Source organism: Molossus molossus, unplaced genomic scaffold, assembly GCF_014108415.1.
Source record: "Molossus molossus isolate mMolMol1 unplaced genomic scaffold, mMolMol1.p scaffold_m16_p_9, whole genome shotgun sequence".
Classification (NCBI taxonomy): domain Eukaryota; kingdom Metazoa; phylum Chordata; class Mammalia; order Chiroptera; family Molossidae; genus Molossus; species Molossus molossus.
In genome coordinates this window covers 95,044,050-95,065,197 of record NW_023425403.1, presented here as the reverse complement: position 1 = coordinate 95,065,197, position 21,148 = coordinate 95,044,050, and the positions used below count along the sequence as shown (strand labels likewise).

Genomic DNA, 21,148 nt, shown 5'->3' with positions numbered 1-21,148 from the left:
CTTTCCAATTTGGATCCCTTTTATTTTTTCCTCCTGTCTGATTGCTGTGGCTAAGACTTCCAGTACTATGTTAAATAAGAGTGGCGAAAGTGGACATCCCTGTCTTGTTCCTGTTCTTAATGGAAATGCTTTTAGTTTTGGCCCATTGAGTCTGATGTTGGCTGTAGGTCTTTCATGCATGGCCTTCATTAGGTCGAGATATGATCCCTCTATTCCCAGATTGCTGAGCAATTTTATCAGAAATGGGTGCTGGATTTTGTCAAATGCTTTTTCAACGTCTATTGATATGATCATATGATTTTTATCTTTCATTTTGTTTATGTGGCTGTGTTTCTTGGTGAGTCTAGCTAAGGGTTCATCAATCTTGTTTATCTTTTCAAAGAACCAGCTCTGTGTTTCAATAATCCTTTGAATTGTTTTTTTGGCCTCCATGTCATTTATTTCTGCTCTGATCTTCCTTCTACTTGCTCTGGGGTTTTCTTCTTGTTTGCTTTTTTGTTCTTTATATTGTGAGGTTAGATAGTCTATTAGAAATTTTTCTTCTTTCTTGAGGTAGGCCTGTAGTGCTATGAACTTCCCTCTCAGAACTGCTTTCGCTGCATCCCATAGATTTTGTGTTGTTGTGTGTTCATTTTCATTGGTTTCCAGGAAGTTTTTGATTTCTTCCTTGATCTCCATGGTAACCCATTCATTGTTCAATAACATGCTATTTAGCGTCCAGTGTTCAAATGTCTTCGCATGTTCTTGCTGCAATTGATTTTTAGTTGTATGCCATTGTGATCTGAGATGATGCTTCATATGATTTCAATCTTCTTGAACTTGTAGAGACTTAGTTTGTGCCCTAACATGTGGTTTATCTTTGAGAATGTCCCATGTGCACTTGAGAAGAATGTGAATTCTGCAGTTTTCGGGTGTAATTCTTGGTAGATATCTATGAAATCCATTTGATCTAGTGCTTCAATTAGACTCTGTGTTTCCTTGTTAATTTTTTGTATAGATAATCTATTCAGTGATGTCAGCAGGGTGTTGACGTCCCCTGCTATGATTGGATTGCTGTTGATTTCTCCTTTGAAGTCCTCCAGAAGATATTTAATATTTTGGTGCTCCTATATTGGGTGCATATATATTTACCAAGGTTATGTCTTTTGGATAGATCTTTTCAATATTATGTAGTGGCTTTCTTTGTCTCTACTTATGGCCTTCATTTTGAAATCTACTTTATCAGATATGAGTATTGCTACCCAGCTTATTTTTTTCCTTTCGTTTGCTTGAGAGATTTTTTTCCAATCCCTTTGCTTTCAACCTATGTGAGTCTTTTGTTGTGAGGTGAGTCTCTTGTAAAAACATATATGTGAGATGCTTTCTTATCCAGTCGGCTACTGTGTGTCTTTTTATGGGAGCATTCAAACCATTCACATTTAAGGTGATAATTGATATGTACTTATTTATTGCCATTTTTGTTTAGTGTGGTTCTATTTTTCCTATTTCTTCTACTAATTACAGCAGTCCTTTTAGCATATCTTGCAGTGCTGGTTTGGTGTTACTATATTCCCTTAGCCTTTTTTTTTTTTTGTCTGGGAAGCTCTTTATTTGTCCTTGTATTTTGAATGATAGCCTTGCTAGAGAGAGTAGTCTTGGATTCAGATCCTTGTTTTTCATGACCTTGATTACTTCATGCCACTCCCTTCTGGCCTGTAGTGTTTCTGCTGAGAAGTCAGCTGATAGCCTTTTGGGGTTTCCTTTGTAGGTAACCTGTTGCTTATCTCTTGCTGCCTTTAGGATTCTCTCTGTCTTTAATTTTTGGCATTTTAATTACTATATGTTTTGGTGTGGGCCTGTTTCGGTTCTTCTTTCCTGGGGCTCTCTGTGCTTCTTGAACTTGAATGCCTTCTTCCTTCACCAAGTTAGGAAAGTTTTCTGTCACTATTTCTTCAAATATATTCTCTAACCCTTGCCCATTTTCTTCCTCTTCAGGGACTCCTATGATGCAAATATTATTATGTTTCCAGTTGACCCACAGTTCTCTCAAGCTATCTTCCTGTGTTTTAATTGTTTTTTTCTTTTGGTTTTCTGATTGGTTGATTTTTTCCTACCCTGTCTTCTAATTCACTGATCCAGTCCTCAGCTTCCTCTATTCTGCTGGCTAGTCCTTCCTATGTGTTCTTTATTTCTGCTATGTCATTCTTCATTTCCACTTGTTTGGTTTTCAATGTTTCTAAATCTTTACTCATGGTCCTGACGTCCTTACTGATGCTGTTGCACTTCCTCAAGGTCATGGTTCTGAATTCTACCACTGATAATTTGCTTAACTGCATTTCATTTATCTCATCCTCAATAGAGTTCTCTTGTTCTTTCATTTGGGATTTGTTTCTTTGTTTCGCCATTTTGGCTATCACATTGGGTTTTAGAGCCTGCCAAATTTTCCCTGTGTGTGTTGGTGTTCTGCTGTTTGTGGCTCCCTCTTCTGGGTTTGGATGAGCCTCGGTGGGCCCACGTTAAACACCACTGTCCAATCTTACCTTCCTGGGTAGATTTGCAAGCCCAGGAAAGGTTCAGTTATCCTCTAGCTTTTTCCTGGTGGTTAGTAGTCTCAGTTATTCAGTGCCTTGGAATGTAGCCCTGGTGTTCAATGTCCCTGGTTATATGGTCCTGTCCGGCTGCCTTTCTGTTGCTTTTTTCCAAGGATTTGTCTTTATTTTGGTTGTAATTCCCATTTGGTCCTGGAAGATCCTCTGTGTAGCTTCCATTCACTCCACCTCCATTTTCACATTCTCTATGCCGATCTTGTGCACAGCTGGGTCGCACAGGCCTCTCTGGTGCCCCTGCGCCCTGCAGGTCTTGCAGGTAATTGAATCACATAGTCCTTTTGGGGACCCAGCTCTATGCCCATGTTATGGGCTGCTGGGTCGCACAAGCCTCTCTGTTGCTTCAGCACTCCGCAGGTCTCGTGGGTAACTGGATGGCACAGTTACTGCTGGGTTGTGCAGGCCTCTCTGGTGCTTCAGCACCCTGCAGGTCCTGCGGGTAACTAGATAGCACAGGCCTGTCTGGTGCTCCCGCAGCCTGCAGGTCCCGCAGGCGGGCAGCTGGATCGCACCAGTCTCTCTAGGGCTCCGGCTTCCCACTGCTTTTGTGAGCTGCTGGACCGCACAGGCCTCTGTGGAGCCCCAGGTCCTGCTGCTGGTGGCTGGGGAGTGCTGCTGCCCAGGGGGCTCAATTCCTGCTCAGCTTTTGCTGTAATTTTTGGGCATGGGTCTCAGCTGCTGGTCTGTGCTTCTGTTGCCTGGGGATGGATGTCTGCTCCCCAGCCTCTGTTGCTGATGGTATATCTTAACTCTGATAGGGCTGCTAATATGGGGGATGGTGCTGGGCTCTGGGCTGTCTGTGGCTTCCGCGACCACACCTTGGGAGCTCCATTTTGTGCACCAGTTTGTGTTGACACAGAGTGTCCACTGGTCCAATAGTGCCAGGTGTGCTAGTGGGCTCAGGTTGCTGGGCCCTAGCCGCTCCCACTGCCTCCTCCCAGGGAAGACCTAGGATCTTCCAAAATGGTGGGACCTCCCCGCAGCACAGGGAGAAGTGCCCTGAAGGGCCACTTACCGAGGTTGTGGGCTGCTCCGTCCACAGCACAGGAACCTTCTGCTCCCCATCTCTGCACTGCTCAAGTTTGGTCATCCACCTCCCACGTTCACGTCCACTCACACTCTCTCACACACTTGCTCACTTTCTCACACTCTCACCCTCCCTCCAGTCCTGCCCACCGCCATCTTCCTACTCATTCTTTTCCTGTGTTTTTTCAATGGCAAATGTCTGTCAGTTACTCCTCACCTCAGTCCTTACTCTCAGATTTGTGGTACATTGGAATAGTTACTTGAGTTCTGAGGAGTGAAAGGCTGGGCAAGATGGCTCAAGAACAAGCATGATGGGGATTATTTGTATATACATTAAGACGTACTTAGCTCTGGACAGTTTGGGTCAGCAGTTAGAGTGTCAGCCTGCAGACCAAAGGGTGGTGGGGTCAATTCCCAGTCAAGGGCACCTACCTGGGTTGCAGGTTCGATCCCTGGACCTGGTCAAGGTTGTTTGGGAGGCAATTAATTGATTTGTTTCTCTCACATAAATATTTCTCTCCCTCCCTCCTTCCTAATTTATCTAAAAATCAATGCAAAAATATCCTCGTGTAAGGATTAACAACAACAACAAAAATATGTATTTTAATTCATTTTATATTATAAATCAGGTTTTCTGCAGCTTTTCCACCATTATGGTCTCAGACAATCGTAAAAAGGAACTCATTTCTCAGAAATTACTACTTAGGAATATTTTCTACCAACCAGAGAGGAAATTTAAAAAAACTTTGCTAAGAAGCCTAAACACCGATCAGAAATAATATATGTACCCCTATGTTCATAGCAGCACTATTTACAGTCGCTAAGATCTAGAAATAGCCCAACTGTCCATCAATATATGAGTGGATAAAACAACTGTGGTACATATATACAATGGAACACTATGCAGCTGTAAGAAAGAAAGATCTCTTATCCTTTGAGACGACATGGAGGGACCTGGAGAGTATTATCCTAGGTGAAATAAGCCCATCAGAGAAAGACAAATACCACATGATCTCACTTATATACGGAATATAATGAACATAACAGTCTGAGGAATACGGTAGACCCAGAAACATGGAAGTAGGGCACAGACTGACATCCCTCAGAAGAGGGGGTGGGGGGAGGGTAGGAAGAGATAAACCACAGAACTTATATGCATGTATGCATGACCAATGGAAATGGACAACTAAGCCGGGGATGGGGTGGAGGTGGGGTGGGGTGGGGGGTGCCAATGGGGTAAAAAGGTAAAATATCTGTAACAAAAAAAATAAAAAAATTAAAAAAAAAGAAAGAAAAGAAAAGTAAACTTTGCAATGACAAAAAAAAAGAAAAAACAGAAAAAAGAAGAAAGACAGTCATGGCATGGTTTCTTTGCCTTGGGCTTACATTTCAAAAGGAGAGGTTATTAGGTAAAGACCAAGGGGAAAGTTAAAGGTAGAAGGGTTTCTGCCCCCATTTCCTGTTGGGACTCCAAAAAGAAATCTTGCCCCGCCAGTGTGGCTCAGTGGTTGAGTATCGACTCGTGCACCAAAAGGTCACCGATTCAATTCCCGATCAGGACACATGCCCAGGTTGTGGGCCAAATCCCCAGTGGGGGTTATGCAGGAGGGAGCTAATCAATGTTCTTTCCCATTGATGTTTCTATCTCTCTATTCCTCTCCCTTCCTCTCTCTAGAATCAATAAGAAAAAAAAAATTTTTTTAAAGAAATCTCATCCCAGAATAACTTCTTCACCAATGTGAAGAAGTTTCAAGAGAGGGAAAACAATATTATTAGAAGAAAGAAGTTCTGAGATAGCATCCCAAAATTCTTCTCAGCTCCCATGTGGCATGGAAAAGATCCACAAATTCCCAGGTGACCCATGGAGGCATTCCTGGTGGATTTCCAAGGCTGTTGTCAGGGCAACATTGAAAAGACCCTGTGGACAAGGACCACAGAGCAAACCACCCAGTCTGGGAATAAGTGATAATCCCAGCAGGCCTCAGGAGCATGTGTGGTGCCAGCAAGAGATGAGGTAGGTCAGGTCATCTAAGGGACACCAACCACCAGGGTCCAACTAGAAGGAGAGAAACTCAAGTTGACTGGAAGCAGATACCAGCAGACAGGCTTGTGCTTCATAGTCACAAAATGGCTGCCCCAGCTCCAGGCAATACATTTACAGTCAAGCCAAGGTGAAAAACATAAAAAGCCCAGCAGTTTCTATACCCTTTTACCAGGAGCACAAAAACTTTCCTGCGATCTGTTTTCTTTTGCTCCTCCCCAATACCTTCCTCCCAGTGGACTTCTACTGCTTAAGTCTTACTGGTCAAAACTAGGTTACTCAACCATCCCTAGCTACAAGGGAGACTGGGAAAAATATCCTAATTGTCTTAAGCCAGTCAGGATCCACTGCCCCAAACTGGACATGTTGCTGCCAATGTAGGAACAAAATCAGGATTCTGGTAGCAAGCAAGAGGGTAATGGAGAATAATAGGAAAGCAACATAAGTCAATATTTCTGATCCCAGTTCATACAGGAAAGTGGAAGGACTACTTTAAATGGAGAAGAACCAAGATTGGCATTTGTTTGCCAGAGTATAAGATGAAAATGCAGGAAAATTCTGGAAGTATCTCTCATATCAAAGGCAGAGGTTATTAGGGCTGCAAATACAAGTGAGGCCTGGAAGTCTTAGCCACCTGAGCAACAGTCCCCTTGGACTCCTAGAGGAGTTTAATTATAAATTCAGAACTAAGAGGAAAGTGAAAGGAAGGAGTGCTTCCTTCCCTGCCTCTAGTGAACCCCTAGACTAGCAAAGGTTAATTACTTAAGGGGTTGGGGCTTATTCCTTGGGAAAGGAGCTAAATGACTAAACATTAGTGGGGGCTGAGTTTCACAGCCCGTAAGCAAATGAAGTCTGCCCTACCCTGACTGGGCATGTCACTGTCATTTGGTCAATCAACTAATTGTAGGAATCAAACTAGATACAGGAAAAAGGCAAGTCACAGATACTCAAGACTAGGGCAGGTTGGGACAGGTGAGGTGAAAGACTAACTCCTAGTCAGGAATTAAATGTTAAATTTAAAGTTCCAATTAGCTTTTGTGAAATAAAATGCAGGTCCTTTAACTGAAAAATTTGAATAAATGCAAATAATTTCAAGTAAATAAGGTCTGAGATTCTTTTGTCCACATTGCCAAAATTACACAAGTTTATTCTTCTAGTGTATGTAATGTATATAATGCTTTTCCCTTCTCATACAGTGCTAACTTGTTTAAAGAACATTTATACAATAGCCTTTTGAATTTATTGTTTTCTGTGTTTCTTAAAGTTTTCTCCTTAAAGTCTTGATTTGTACAAAGAAGAAAAAACAGTTTAAAGAAATGCTCAGACTTGAAAATGTTAACTAATTTCATTTTCTTGATAAAATTTGTATGCAATTAGAACTGAGTCATACCAAAAGTACTTCTACAAGATATGACCTTTTACTTAAATCCCACATTGAGATGATATACTTAAAATAGTGATCAAGAGGACCTTTGTTTTTTAAAGCACATTAAAATAAATCAGTTTTTAAAAGCAGAAAACTGTTTTCAATTAAGTTCTTTACAGGCAATCAGTTGAAAGTTATGTTTGCTCTTCTATTTTCTTTATATTTAAATTATGCCCAAGAGTGCCATGATAACAGTGCTATACAAACTACACTTTACCTTTGTATTCACTTTTGTCAAAATAAGCTCTGCAAATTAATTAGTTTTTAGAGTGCATTATGATCAATCAGCCCCAAGGTAAAAACAATGCAAGCAGCCATCATTTTTATTGTTAATAAGAAAAACCTAGTCCAATTATATAAGGATAATTAATTCTTAATTCCTTCTGATGAAGAGTTTTATTGTAGTAGAAAAATTTTACTTGATTCTAACAATGTTTTATCATTTAGAATAAATTTTTGAAGATAGATTTTTTCTGCTTGAGTCCCTGAGCAAAGTGACCCTGTGACACCTATATGGGTCTGCTTTGTTTTAACCACATAATGCATTTGTCATTAAACTCCTGTTTACTTCTTAAAATGCTGGGAGCTTACTAGATAGATATGTAATTTTTTAAATATCCATTCCAAAACAGATGTTCCTTATTTTTCATATTTCCTATTTTTCTCTCTTTGGTTTGGTCCTCTACCCCATCCATGTTAGAGACTGTTTATGAGTGGCAGATTTTGTATTTCCCTTAGTGATTTACTATGAATGTCTTAGAGGAGCAATATTCTGATCTGAGCTATTACAAGTCAGGAAGAAAAATAACCTAGGAATAAAATTATTTTATATATGTATATTTATTTTTATATATTTATTTGATATAGAAATTTAATCCAAGTCACTATAAAGTGAACTTGTTACTTCTAAAATTGGCTGTGGTAAATGCAAGAATTTTTAAAAATTGGATCTTATAGGGTATTTGTCAGATTCCTCCTCCTTTACCCCTCATACCATGGCCTGGGTAAGTTAGCACAGGATAAGTCCCCAGAACCCAGAATAGGATTAGAAGACGTTTATTTCAAGAATCTAGAAATTAGAGGAGTTAGAGAAGAGTCAGGGAGTGAAGAAGCTGAAAAATGTCAACAACCCAAAGGGGTAAGCACAGGCTGGAACGAAAAGACAAAGGCCAAGTTTGAGATGTTGGTTGGATGGAAGCAAAGAACAGTCCAGGAGAGGGTCTGGAACAACTAGGGCACACTTGGACCAGGCACAAACCACACTGAGGAAGGGACATGGATGGAAGAGAGGTGACCAAGTAGGAGGTCTGATTTGAAGGCACAAAGGACAGCAATAAGAATGGCCATAGACTTTCTCATGAATCTTTCTTTTGGGACAGCTATGGATCAAAGATCTCTCCGAAGGTTTATCACAGAAAGAATACCACTACACCATATTTTACCTCCAGGAAATTGGATTAAGAAAATTAGGAGCTACATCTCCACCCCTCTGAAAGGAAGCCCACACCCAGAAGGCCCATTCTTACCCAATAAGGATTTCCCTGTGCTGTGGCTTAAATAGCTCCATCAATTGGATCAAGCTGTAATCTGTTGACAGACTTCTCTCTCAGTCAACTTCTCAGATGAAAAAAAGCTGATAATGCAAAACCAAAAGGGCATCATGTTGAGGTGAGTCAGCTCAAGAAGACTTTTCTGAGACAATCCAAGTTAGATAAACCTAATGGGGGAAGAAAAAAACACACAGACTCTCTTAACCTATCATTCAAGCAGAAATTCTGGCCTGTTTCTTTTGAAGTGGATAAACCATTTAGAGACTTTATGGAGTGGATATAAGCACCTACTATTGAGAAAAAAAAATAAAAGGACACTTTTTAATAGAACAGAGAAAGATCTACCACATCATTTCCTGATACCAAGTATGATAATATAAAGCCAATCTTTCTCTTGAGTCTTTCTTTTGAGGCAGTTATTGTACCAAAGATCCAGTGGAGGAAAGAAGATCTATAGATTAATGTAATTCTTTGAGAAAAAAACAAAATAAAATAAGTTTATTATAATATTCTCGTGCCTTTCCTTTCACTGAACTCAAAAACTATGATCATATCCAACAAGTAATACCCATATATGTGAATATAAATTGAATTGTAAATTATATGTCCCTACATTCTTCATGAATACTGTAATGAATAAATTTATGTGTCAACTTGACTTGGCCAGAAGGTGCCCGGATATTTGATCAAAGATTATTCTGAGTATGTCTGTAAAGGTGTTTCTATTAATATTTGTCTGATAGACTAGGTAAAGCAGACTGCCTTTGCTACTGTGTGTGGGCCCCATCCAATCAGTGGAAGGTCAAAACAGAACAAAAGGGCTGAGTAAGATAGAGTTCCTTCTGCCTGACTGCCTTTAAGCTAGGAGATCAGTTTTTTCCCTCCTTCCAAACTTGAACTAAAATACTAGTTTTTACTGGGTCTCAAGCCTCCAGCCTTCAGACTAGAACTACACTATTGGCTCTCCTGAGTTTCCAGTTTGCCAACTTACTCTGAAGATCTTGGGACTTGTCCGCCTCCACAATCACATCAGCCAATTCCATCTACACAAATGTATATGAGCCAATTCCATGCACGTATTCCATACAAATACACGCATGTGCTCGCATGCGCGCGTGCACACACACACACACACACACACACATACATCTTATTGGTTTTGTTTCTTTGGAGAACCCTGACCAATATAGATGTTTCCATAAATTTAATAGCATGGTTGTGTGAAGGATAAAGATATACTAAACAACCTTAGTTTCCTCTTTCCCAGACCCCCAGCCATATGTCCTGCTCTGACAGAAACTCAAACAATGATTTGAGGTAGAAGTCACACCTGGACTGACAAAGGAACTAGCCACAGCACACCACCACCACCACCACCATATTCAGAGCTGCCACATTCAGTCAGGGTGATTTACATCTAAATCCACCACATTCATATGGCCCTTTGGGGGTAGGCTCTCTTAAACATCATTTCTAAAAAGAGACCAAGAGGTAAGTGAGCAGTATTCTTTGGGACCACTTCCAGTATATACTGTAACTGTAACTGTATGCCTCACCTCATAGTGATCTCACTGATTTAATGAAAGAGTGAAGGTAGATTGGTCTGGCTTGCAGGGTCTTACATGACTTGACTTGACTCAACACATCATATTCACGTAAGAGCAAGCAATATGTTTCAACCCAAGATCAAAAACTAAATAAGATCAAAACTTTCATACTGATATGAAAATTATAATCTCCAGAATTCTGGGCAAGGGTAGCTTATGCTCACCAAACAAAACAAACAAACAAACAAACACCTCCAGAGCTAGATAGTACACGTTCCAGAGGACTACATACCCCAGAGAAAGTCAGTGTGATTGCCAGGCACAGGATGGGACGGCCGCCCAGAAGTGCACTCCAGGCAGCACGAGAGAGAGAGTTTCATAATTGTCCCGAGTGGAGAGCTGGTGAGAAGGAAAGAGATATAAAGGGAATTTTTAGAAAGCTTTCTGGCCCTGGACAGTTTGGTTCAGTGGTTAGAACGTCGGCCTGCGGTCCGGAGAGACCCAGGTTCGGTTCCCGCTAAGGGCATGTACCTTGGTTGCAGTTTGTCCTTGGCCCTGATTGGGTCGTGTGGGTGGCAACCACTCAATGTGTCCCTTTCACATCAATGTCTCTCTCTCTCTCTCTCTCTCTCCCTCCCACTCTATCTGAACAAAATATAAAAAAAAAAAAAAAATGTCCTCGGGTGAGGACGAAAAAAAAAAAAAAAGAAAGCTTTCTGTATGATTTCGCTATGTAAAACTCTTACACTGTAATCCCTTAAAAATAAATCTGGAATAAATAGTTACATTATTCTTCAAGATTTCTCTAGTTAGACTGATGTTGAATGTTGCAGTTAGTAAAGATTATAGCTATAGGGAGGCTTGGCTCTATGTGAGTTTCATTTCATTTCATCTTCAGATTTCAACATCTTGCCCAGTCTCCAGACAGTGCAGACCTTTCTTATTTCTGTGACAACTCACAATCCACAGTAAACAATGGACTCATTATCAGGAATGATGAAAAGATTGAGCTTTGGTGTTTTTTGGTGTTTACCTTCAGAAATCTTAGTTTGGTTTTGTGATTCTTCATATCTTGTGGCATATAGCATCCATCAATCACCTCTAAAAAAGTAAACTGGGTTGTGTCCAACATTTTGGCTCCAGGCATGCCTCTAAGTTTCTTCTGTTGTGTCTCAAATCATTAGAAAGGTTACATAGACCTCATGTAGCAATTGTAAAGAAGACAACAAATACCAGCTCAAACTGTATTCTCAAAACTTAAACAGGCTACAAAACATTAAAAATTTTAAAAGATTAAAAAAGGAATGCAAAATGTCACCAGTCTGTGAATAATCTGTCACAAAAGTCACCATAAAGAGAAATCTGACCCAACTGTGGTACAATAGCTTAAGTGACAAATTGTAAAGTTACCACTTAGGGCTAAAATTATATATTATCAAAATTACCCTTGACACTCCCTAAGGAATGCACCATGTTGTCAACACAATCTCTCAGTTCAGTCTAACACTTCTAGATTTTCCTCCAAAGTTGAAACAGATGACTATGGCTTTTGTTAAGACCACAGACCTAACTTCTGTTTAGACACTATGTGGTAACAACAATATATTGTACCAGCCAATGTTACAATCATACTCAGAACATTGAAAAGCTCACACCATGAGCAGTACATGGAAACTAAGACAACCAGGGAAAACAGCAGGTTCTTTTCTATCACTTCCTGTGTGCCCCCAGGCAAACACTCACTGGTTAGAGTAGAGAGAAAAATCATTTAATTATAATTGTATTTATTTATGTTAAACACATATTTGATAGAATTCTATTTTATGGAGAAGAAAACAACTCAATGGGAAAGAAGACATATCAAAGTGGTGAGTTTGACCTTACACCACTGCTTCATTGGGTGAGTATGCATCTGCTTTTCCTCATGGTGGGTCACACTTACCCTGCCTTCATGCAGTCTGAGGCTCCTGGCCCTGGAGGCAATGAAAAGAAGAGGAGAATTCAGCTACAGCTGTAGACCAGGAGAATTGCCTCAGATATGGTCAGCTTCCAAAATCAAAGCAGGAAAGCAGGAACTGGGTTCACACAGTGTTCAGTGGTTAAATAGCACTTCATTTTCAGTGCAGATCCCTGGAGTGACATTTTTAGAACAGAAATTTAAGAACACTTGGATTATTCACTAGAGCTAAAAATAAAAGGGAAGCCAATGAGGGTAATTTATTGTATTACAAGAGATTTTCAAGTTCCGAGATCAAGGACAGAGTCTATAAGATTTCAATATGAGTTAACATAAAGCAAGGGTTATATGCAGTGAGGCTGCCTGAGGACCCATTTCATCTTTTGATGGAAGAAAGATGCGTATAGTCCAGTTTCCACTTCCCAAAAAGACCTTACTCTGCCTGTGATTAAGCAAGTGAGGAAGAACATGTTCCAAAGCCACAGAATTCATATTTTCCTTGATCTAGCAAAAACATGCCCATTTGTGACAATGCAGATTTGGACAGTTAGAAGACAAGATCATAAACAAGAAAATCCAGCCACTATTTTCTGAGAGCTGTCCTCAAGACCAAGACTAGGGTCCTCGCTCTCCTTGACATTGTTTATTGGTCTACCTTTCTTTTTTGTCAAAAATCATATCTATTGCCCTGGCTGATTGCTCAGTGGTTAGAGCATCAGCCTGTGGTCCAGAGAGACCCGGGTTCGGTTCCCACTAAGGGCATGTACCTCAGTTGCAGTTTGCCCCTGGCCCTGGTTGGGTCGTGTGGGTGGCAACCATTCTATGTGTCCCTTTCACGTCGATGTTTCTATCTCTTTCTCTCTTCCTCTCTCTCCCTCCCACTCTATCTGAATGAAAACTGGAAAAATGTCCTCGGTGAGGATAAAAAAAAATTATATCTATTGAAAGGGAAAAAAATAACACCAAAAAGCTAATGTCCTATTGTACCTATATCTGCATGAGGCAAAACTGAGAGTAGATAATAAAAAAGTACCCAGCCCAGCCGATGTGGCTCAGTGGTTGAGTGTCGACCCATGCACCAAGAGGTCACCAGTTCGATTCCTAGTCAGGGCACATTCCCAGGATGTGGGCCCAATGCCCAAAGGAGGGCATGCAGGAGGCAGCCAATCAATGTTCTCTCTCATCAATGTTTCCATCTCTTTCCCTCTTCCTTCCTCTCTCTCTAAAATCAGAAAAAAAGAAGTACCCAGACAAGGACTGCATGCAGGGAAAGAAGAAAGCAAAAAATGAAGCCTCTCTCACATCAGTTAATGTTTTGTTCCAAAAACATCCCCTCTCAAGCAGTCTGGTTATTTATATCATTAAAAAAAACAATAAAGCACACTAAAACCATAAAGCACAGCACAGAATAACTTATATTATTATTATTCCATTAACTTGAGTCTGAGAAGGAAGAAAAAATTGTAATGATATGAACACTGAGAAACACAGAACTGCTGATTACCTAACTCTAACCTATAGTTTGTCATCTAATTATAGCAGTTCTTAAATTGAACGGGACAACTGTTAATGACAGGGAAGAATAATAAAAATACATAAGGACTTCATACTCATTATATGTCAAGTGTCTTTAAAATCTTGCTCCTTTTTAAAGAAACAAACTGAAAATCAGAGGTGATTCATTATGAGTATGGTTTATGTAAGAGAGATAATATGAATAATCAGTTGGCCCATTTTCAAAGAAAATGTCTTGACCCTACATTAAAAGATTGGCTAATAAAATGTACATTGATATGCCTTATTTTTAAAGATGTGTCTGGCCCTGGCTGGTTTGGCTCAGCGGTTAGAGCATCAGCCCATGGACCAAAGAGTCCTGGGTTCATTTCCAGCCAAGGACATGTACCTTGGTTGCAATTCATCCCCGGCCCTGGTTGAGATCGTGAGGTGGCAACCAATTGTGTCTTACATCAATGTCTCTCTCTCTCTCTCTCTCTCTCTCTCCCCCTCCTGCTCTATCTGAAAATAAATGTAAAAATATAATCGGGTGAGGATTTAAAAAAAATGTGTCTGTATCCTTTTCTATGATTCCCCATGTTAGCCAACTCTTTATGATTAACCAACCAACTACTGGTTCTGATCTCAAAAGCTACTGCTAAAAACAAATCAACGGAGCTATTAAAAGATATTATGCTTCAAACAGAGAGGATAGATCTGAAAAATAAAAGAAAATGCTTTCCTTTGATTTACTACAAGGGAGAGAAGTCATTTTAAAAAATTTTGAAAGCTAGTTTGCCAACTAATCAGCTCCCTAATGACTAATCCAATGAATGACAAATTCACTGAGCAATCATCTGAAAAATACTTTAGACAGGGCAATTTGTCATAGTTATTGCACCAGGCCAATGAAGGGGCAGAGGTAGGGAAAGAAGCAGAAGGAACAAGGACAGGGACAAAGTAATTAAGACAAAAATTAGTGCTTAAAAATGCTTGATCATTCTACAAAAAGTGTTAAACATTCTAAGATGTGCACAGGGTCTAGAATGTAAAATATAGGCAAGGTTGATATTAAACAGGAAAAGCACTGCAATGACACAAAGGCAAATTAAATATTTTTTTAAACTGTTTTTCAGCAAATTCAACATTTGATCAAATGATTACTGGAGAATTAGCTTTTGGTAAGTTGGTCATTCATTCACCAAATGATTTTAGCAATTTCATGTTGGGTGAAGCAGCCAGGTCCCAAGGTGAAAAAGGAGAGCATTCTAACTTGAACAAAGGAATAACTTAACTCCAAAATCAGTTCTATGGGGTAAGGGTTCAGGTCTGTTTGGTTTATTGCTGCATCTGTAGCACTCATCTCAGAGCCCCAACACATACCAAACATTCAAAAATATTTGTTTCATGAATAAATGTTGAGGATTAATAATGGACAGTGCTATTCTATACTTAGGTCGGGATCTAGATAAGGGATAGCCATGGGTATTAGGAACTTTCATGGGTAATGCTGCACCTAATCCCATCTGTAAGAAGGAATTCATTGAAAACTTCTGAGCCATCAAGTAACATCTGAAGTAACATGACTGATGTAAACAGGAAGATTAATCTTTTTGCAATTAGTAGGACACGTTAGAAGAGAGGAAACTACAATCCAAATATCCCTTGACAGGTAATGAATAAACAAAATGTGGTATATACATACAATTAAATGTTATTTGGCCTTAAAAGTGAAGGAAATTTTGACACATGCTACAACATGGATAAACCTTGAAGACAAAAGGTCCAGACAGAAAATGTCAAATATTATATAATTCCACTTATGTAAAGTACCTAAAGTAGTCAAATTCAAAGAAAGAGTAGAATAGTGTTTGACAGAGGTTGGAAGAGAGGGTAATGGAGAGCTATTGTTTAATGGGTACAGAGTTTCAATTTGGGAAGATTAGAAAGTTCTGACGATGAACAGCGGTTATGGTGCACAACAATGTGCATGTACTTGATGTCACTAAACTGTAAACTTTTACCAAAATTTACCAAGTTTTGCCTGGCTTGGATGGCTCAGTGGTTGAGCACTGACCCATGCACCAAGAGGTCAGCAGTTTGATTCCTGGTCAGGGCACATGCCCAGGTTGTGGGCCTGATCCCCTGTGGGGAGCATACAGGAGACTCCCAATCAATGTTCTCTCTCACTGATGTCTCTATCTCTCTCCCTCCGCCTTCCTCTCTCTCTAAAGTCAATAAAGAAACATTTTAAAAATTTACCAAATTTTTTCATCAAAATGTTAAATTTTATGTTATGTATATTTTACCACAATTTTTAAAAAGATCTAAAAGTTAGAGAGAGAATGACTAGATTGGGAAATTGCTTTTCCATAAGATTGAAGTGTACAAGATTTGAGTTATAGTGGTAGTCAAATAGCATATCACTGAGGAGCCATGGCAACCCCTATATAGCAGCATTCTCAACCTGTGGGTCGTGACCCTTTTGGGGGTCGAATGACCTTTTCACAGGGGTCGCCTAAGACCATCAGAAAACACATATTTCCGATGGTCTTAGGAACCAAGACACTGCTCCTCTATCCCTCTCCAGGAGGTCTGCCCACATGCAGATACGCCCACGTACAACACGAGGAACCGTATTCAAGGGTTGCGGCATTAGGAAGGTTGAGAACCACTGCCTATATAGAGTCTGAACTTCGTACTGACGTTTGAATAATACTGATTGAAATGTATTCATAGTCATTCATGGGGGGAAAAACAGGAAAAACTGGTAATAAGATCCAGTAGGCTATTTTATCCATGTATGGTCTAACCTAGGGTCTTGGTCATTGGAATGGAAAGGAATAAATAAATTAAGACCAAAAGCATCACAAAGGAAGTATAAATGATTTGTTGATATATTGGATGAATGATGGGGTTAAAAAAAACAAAACATCAAAGTTTTTAGCCTGGAACTAGAAAAATAATGGTGCCATCAAGAGAAAAGGTATGGCTAGAAAAAAGTGGTTTACTGGTAAAAATGATGATTTCCCTTTTTGACGTGTTAAGTTGGAGGTGACAAAAGAAAAATCAAAATGGGTAAGTCAGTAAGCAGTTGAAGGTGTAAGTGATGAATAAAAGCTCAATCTACCAAAGGGGGGCTGAGGATAATAGCCTCACCATGTGGCAACTGGTGATTTAATAATAGCCTTCAAATAAAAAGAATTAGTATTAGTGCCCTGGCCAGTTTGGCTCAGCGGTTAGAGCATCGATCCGTGGACTGGACAGTCCCAGATTCAGTTCCTGCTAAGGGCACATACCTTGGTTGCAGTTTATACCTGGCCCCAGTTGGGGTCATGTGGATGGCAACCACTCAATGTGTCTCTTTCACATTAATGTTCCTCTCTTCCTTCCTCTCTCCCTCCCACTCTGTTTGAAACTAAATGCAAAAATGTCCTCGTGTGAGGAAAAGAAAGAAAGAAAGAAAGAAAGAAAGAAAGAAAGAAAGAAAGAAAGAAAGAAAGAAAGAAAGAGAAAGAAGAAAGAAAGAAAGAGAGAGAGAAAGAGAGAGAGAAAGAGAGAGAGAGAGAGAGAAAGAAAGAAAGAAAGAAAGAAAGAAAGAAAGAAAGAAAGAAAGAAAGAAAGAAACTAGTTTAGTAAACAAACTGTCTTCATTGAATTCATTGACAAATGTTTATTACACCAGTCAAGATGGCGGAGTAGGTAAACGGGGTATCGCGTCCTCCCACAACCACATCAAAGTTACAACTAAACTACAGAACAACCATCATTCAAAAACGACTGAAATCAAGCTGAATGGAAGTCCTACAACTACGGAATTAAAGCAGCAGCCACATCCAGACTGGTAGGAGGGGCGGCGGCGGTGGCACGACGGGCTGGTCCCACACCCACGTGTGGCGGATAAAAATCAGGAGGACACCTCGGTTGGGAAGGTCCTTCCTGAGGACTGAGGGGTCCCCATCCCACACCAGGTGCCCCACTCAGGGTTCCAGTGCCAGGAAGAGAAGTCCCCATAACTTCTGGCTGGAAAAACCAGCGGGAACTGAGGCTCAGGGAAGCTGAAGCGGCTGGAGCCCCAGGCAGCTCCCTAAAGGGCCTGCGCACGGACTTATGGGACTCTCTCCCTCTAAGCTCGGAGGGGAGGCAGCTCGATGGGCACCAGAGACATACAGGGAAGAACTGAGCTGTTTGGCACTGGAGCGAGGGCTGGAGAGGGGGCTTTCTCCTGGACAAACATGCTGTCAGAGGCCTTTGTTCCTTTGGTGAGCCCTTCCCTGGGGCGGCAGACAGTCTCCATATCTGGGACTCCAGCAACCTGGCTCACACTGGTATCCCCGCCCTGCTGACTCCCTGAGGCCCTGCCCTGCCCCACCCAACTTTCCAGCCCACCCAAGCTGTTGCCACTTGCTTAACCATAGGATTGGCCTGTCTTGGATCCTGCTTCAGGTTTTTCCTAATTTCTTTCAAACAAGCAGCATCTGGTCTCAGCTAGCCCCATACCTCTCATTAAGTAATACACAGAAACAAACACAGGGAGGCAGCCAAAATGAGGAGACAAAGAAACAGGTCCCAAATGAAAGAACAGAACAAAACCCCAAGAAAAGAACTAAGCGAAGTGGAGATAAGCAACCTAACATATGCTGAGTTCAAAATACTGCTTATAAGGATGCTCAATGAACTTAGTGAGAACCTCAGTGAACTTAGGGAGGGCCTCAAGAGCATAAAAAAGGACCAGTTAGAAATCATGGATGCACAGTTAGAATTAAAGGAGGCATTAACTGAAATAAAGGATAATTTACACAGCTTCAATAATAGAGTATGTAAGTCCAAGGAGCAAACCATCGATTTGGAATATAAGGAAGCAAAAAATGCCCAATCAGAACAGCAAAAAGAAAAAGGAATCCAAAAAAATGAGGATAGTGTAAGGAGCCTCTGGGACAACTTCAAGCGTGCCAAAATTCGTATCTTGGGGGTGCCAGAAGGAGAAGAGCAAGAACAAGAAATCGAAAACCTGTTTGAAACAATAATGGCAGAAAACTTTCCTAACTTGGTGAAGGAAACAGACATACAAGTCCAGGAAGTACAGAGAGTCCCAAACAAGAGAAACCCCAATAGGCCCACACCAAGACACATCATCATCAAAATGCAAAAGTTTCAAGACAAAGAGAGAATCTTAAAAGCAGCAAGAGAAAGGCAGCTAGTTACCTACAAGGGAATTCCCATTAGGCTGTCCGCTGATTTCTCAAAAGAAACTTTGCAGGCCAGAAGGGAGTGGCAAGAAATATTCAGAGTGACGAAAAGCAAGAACCTACAACCAAGATTACTCTATCCTGCAAAGCTGTCATTTAGAATCGATGGCCATATAAAAACTTTCCCAGACAAGAAAAAGTTAAAGGAGTTCATCACCACCAAACTGTTATTATGTGAAATGATGAAGGGTCTCTTTGAAGAAAAAGATAAAATGTATGAACAAACAAAATGGCAATGAATACATATCTATCAACAATGGAATCTACAAACAAAATGAACAGGTAGAGCAGAAACATTCTCATAGATACAGAGAACATTTTGTTGGTTGTCAGTTGAGAAGGGGGTTGGGGGAATGGGTGAAAAAGGTGAAGGGATTAAGAAGTACAAATTCATTGCTAGACTGACAAACCTCAAAGGGAAAGGGGTTGGGGGGGTGGGAAGAAATAAACCAAAGAACTTATATGCATAACCAATGGACACAGACAATAGTGTGGGAAAAGGTGGGAGGGGGGCGGGAGTGGGGAGGAGGGTGTCAATGGGGGAAAAATGTGGAACATCTGTAATACATTTTACATCCAACAATAAAGATTTTTTTAAAAAATGTTTATTACTACCACAGAAACAAATTATTGAAAAGGTTATGAAATTAAGAATAGTATAACACTGGCTGGGTGACTCAGTTGGTTGGAGCATCATCCTGTTCACCAAGAGGTTGTATGTTCGAATCCCATCAAGGTAACATACCTAGGTTGCAGGTTTGATCCCCAGTCAGGGCGTGTATGGAGGCAACAAATCAATATATTTCTCTCACATCAATGTTTCTTTCTCTCTCTCTCTCTCTTCCCCTCCCTTCCTCTCCCTCTAAAATAAATGAAACATATCTTTGGGTAAGGATAAAAAAAAAGAGTGTATACATCCTTTGGTCTAAAAGTAAGCATATTCTATTTAGATGATTTATAATATTCTTCATATAGTATACTTAAATAATTTTTGAGACAAATTTCCTTGGATGAACTAATGGAATCAAAAGAGAAAATGTCAGGATCTATGCTATGAACTTTTCAATCCAGTTTTCTGAATAATTCTGAAATGTCTTAGTCTAATATCGGCATGCATTCTAACAATATAATGTATGAAGGATTGCCAATACCCTATCCTTTGGTGATATTAATTTAGTCATTTGACACACATGTACTGAGAACTCACTAAAGATACAGACACAGTCAGAGTGGCAGAAATGCAAAGAGGAGTGCACATACTCTATGCCTTACCAGAGCTCACAGAGGGTGCAGCAAAGTAGATGAAGCCTTCACCCTGCTCTAGCACCTAATTCTCTTATCCAGGCTCCTGGTGTAAGTCTCCTAGGAAAAATGCCCACTTATAGTGTTTACTTTACTTTTTACAAAACAAAAACAAAAACAAAAAACTAGGCCTGGCTGGTTTGGCTCAGCAGTTAGAGCATCAGCCTGAGGACCAAAGAGTCGCGGGTTCAATTCTGGTCACAGGCACATAATGTACCTTAGTTGTGGTTTGGTCCCCAGCCCTGGTGGGGGTCATGCAGGAGGCAGCCAACTGATGTGTCTTTCTCACGTTGATGTGTCTCTCCTCTCTCTCTCTCTCCCTTCCTTCCTCCCTCCCATTCTATATGAAGATGAATGTAAAAATATCTTCGAGTGAGGATTAAAAAAAGAACTAGTATAATATCAGTTGCTTATGGCAAATTATTGCAACCAATGATTACATCCTTGATTAATCAATACCTAAGTAATTATTATAACTATCACTTTAGACATTTGGAGAAATATAGGTGATAGAAGTTATCAAGGAAAGAAAAAATGAGCCATCATGTTACCAAATAATTTTAAAACTCCTCTACTTAAATATGTAAAAAGCATTCTTTGATTAATCCAGAATCAACAATACTACACAGGCCCTCCAGCTGGAACTTTTGCAACTTTTGCTCTCTAGCACTTCAATCTGGCATGTTAAAAAGGACTGATTTATCCTGTTAACTAATTATTTCATGAATGTATCCTTTCCTCCCCAGATATCATGCCAGCTCCTTTAGGATAAGAATTATGTCTTATTTTTCTTTTGAGACTCCTATGAGCTTAGAGTGGAACTTAGGAAATATTTGCTTGATCTAATTAAAGTAAATTAATTATGTGTTTTGAAATCCTGTGTCAGTTACATTATGCTATAGAACATTGCCAAATTAATAATTAAATAGGTCGCCCTTGGTTAGCACCAAATGATTTCTTTACTTTTTGTT

At 40.1% G+C, this 21,148-nt stretch overlaps 1 long non-coding RNA gene across 2 annotated transcripts in view; it reads right to left on the bottom strand.

Moving 5' to 3' along the window:
• Positions 1-8,610: 8,610 nt before the first annotated feature.
• The window catches only part of LOC118622912, a 63,805-nt gene continuing 51,267 nt past the window's right edge, over positions 8,611-21,148 (bottom strand). For both annotated transcript variants that reach the window (XR_004958160.1, XR_004958161.1), the window contains 4 exons: positions 12,118-12,305; positions 11,209-11,276; positions 10,468-10,574; positions 8,611-8,795 (listed from right to left, as the gene is read on the bottom strand). This is a non-coding gene — a long non-coding RNA (uncharacterized LOC118622912). The remainder of the gene's footprint in view (positions 8,796-10,467; positions 10,575-11,208; positions 11,277-12,117; positions 12,306-21,148) is intronic.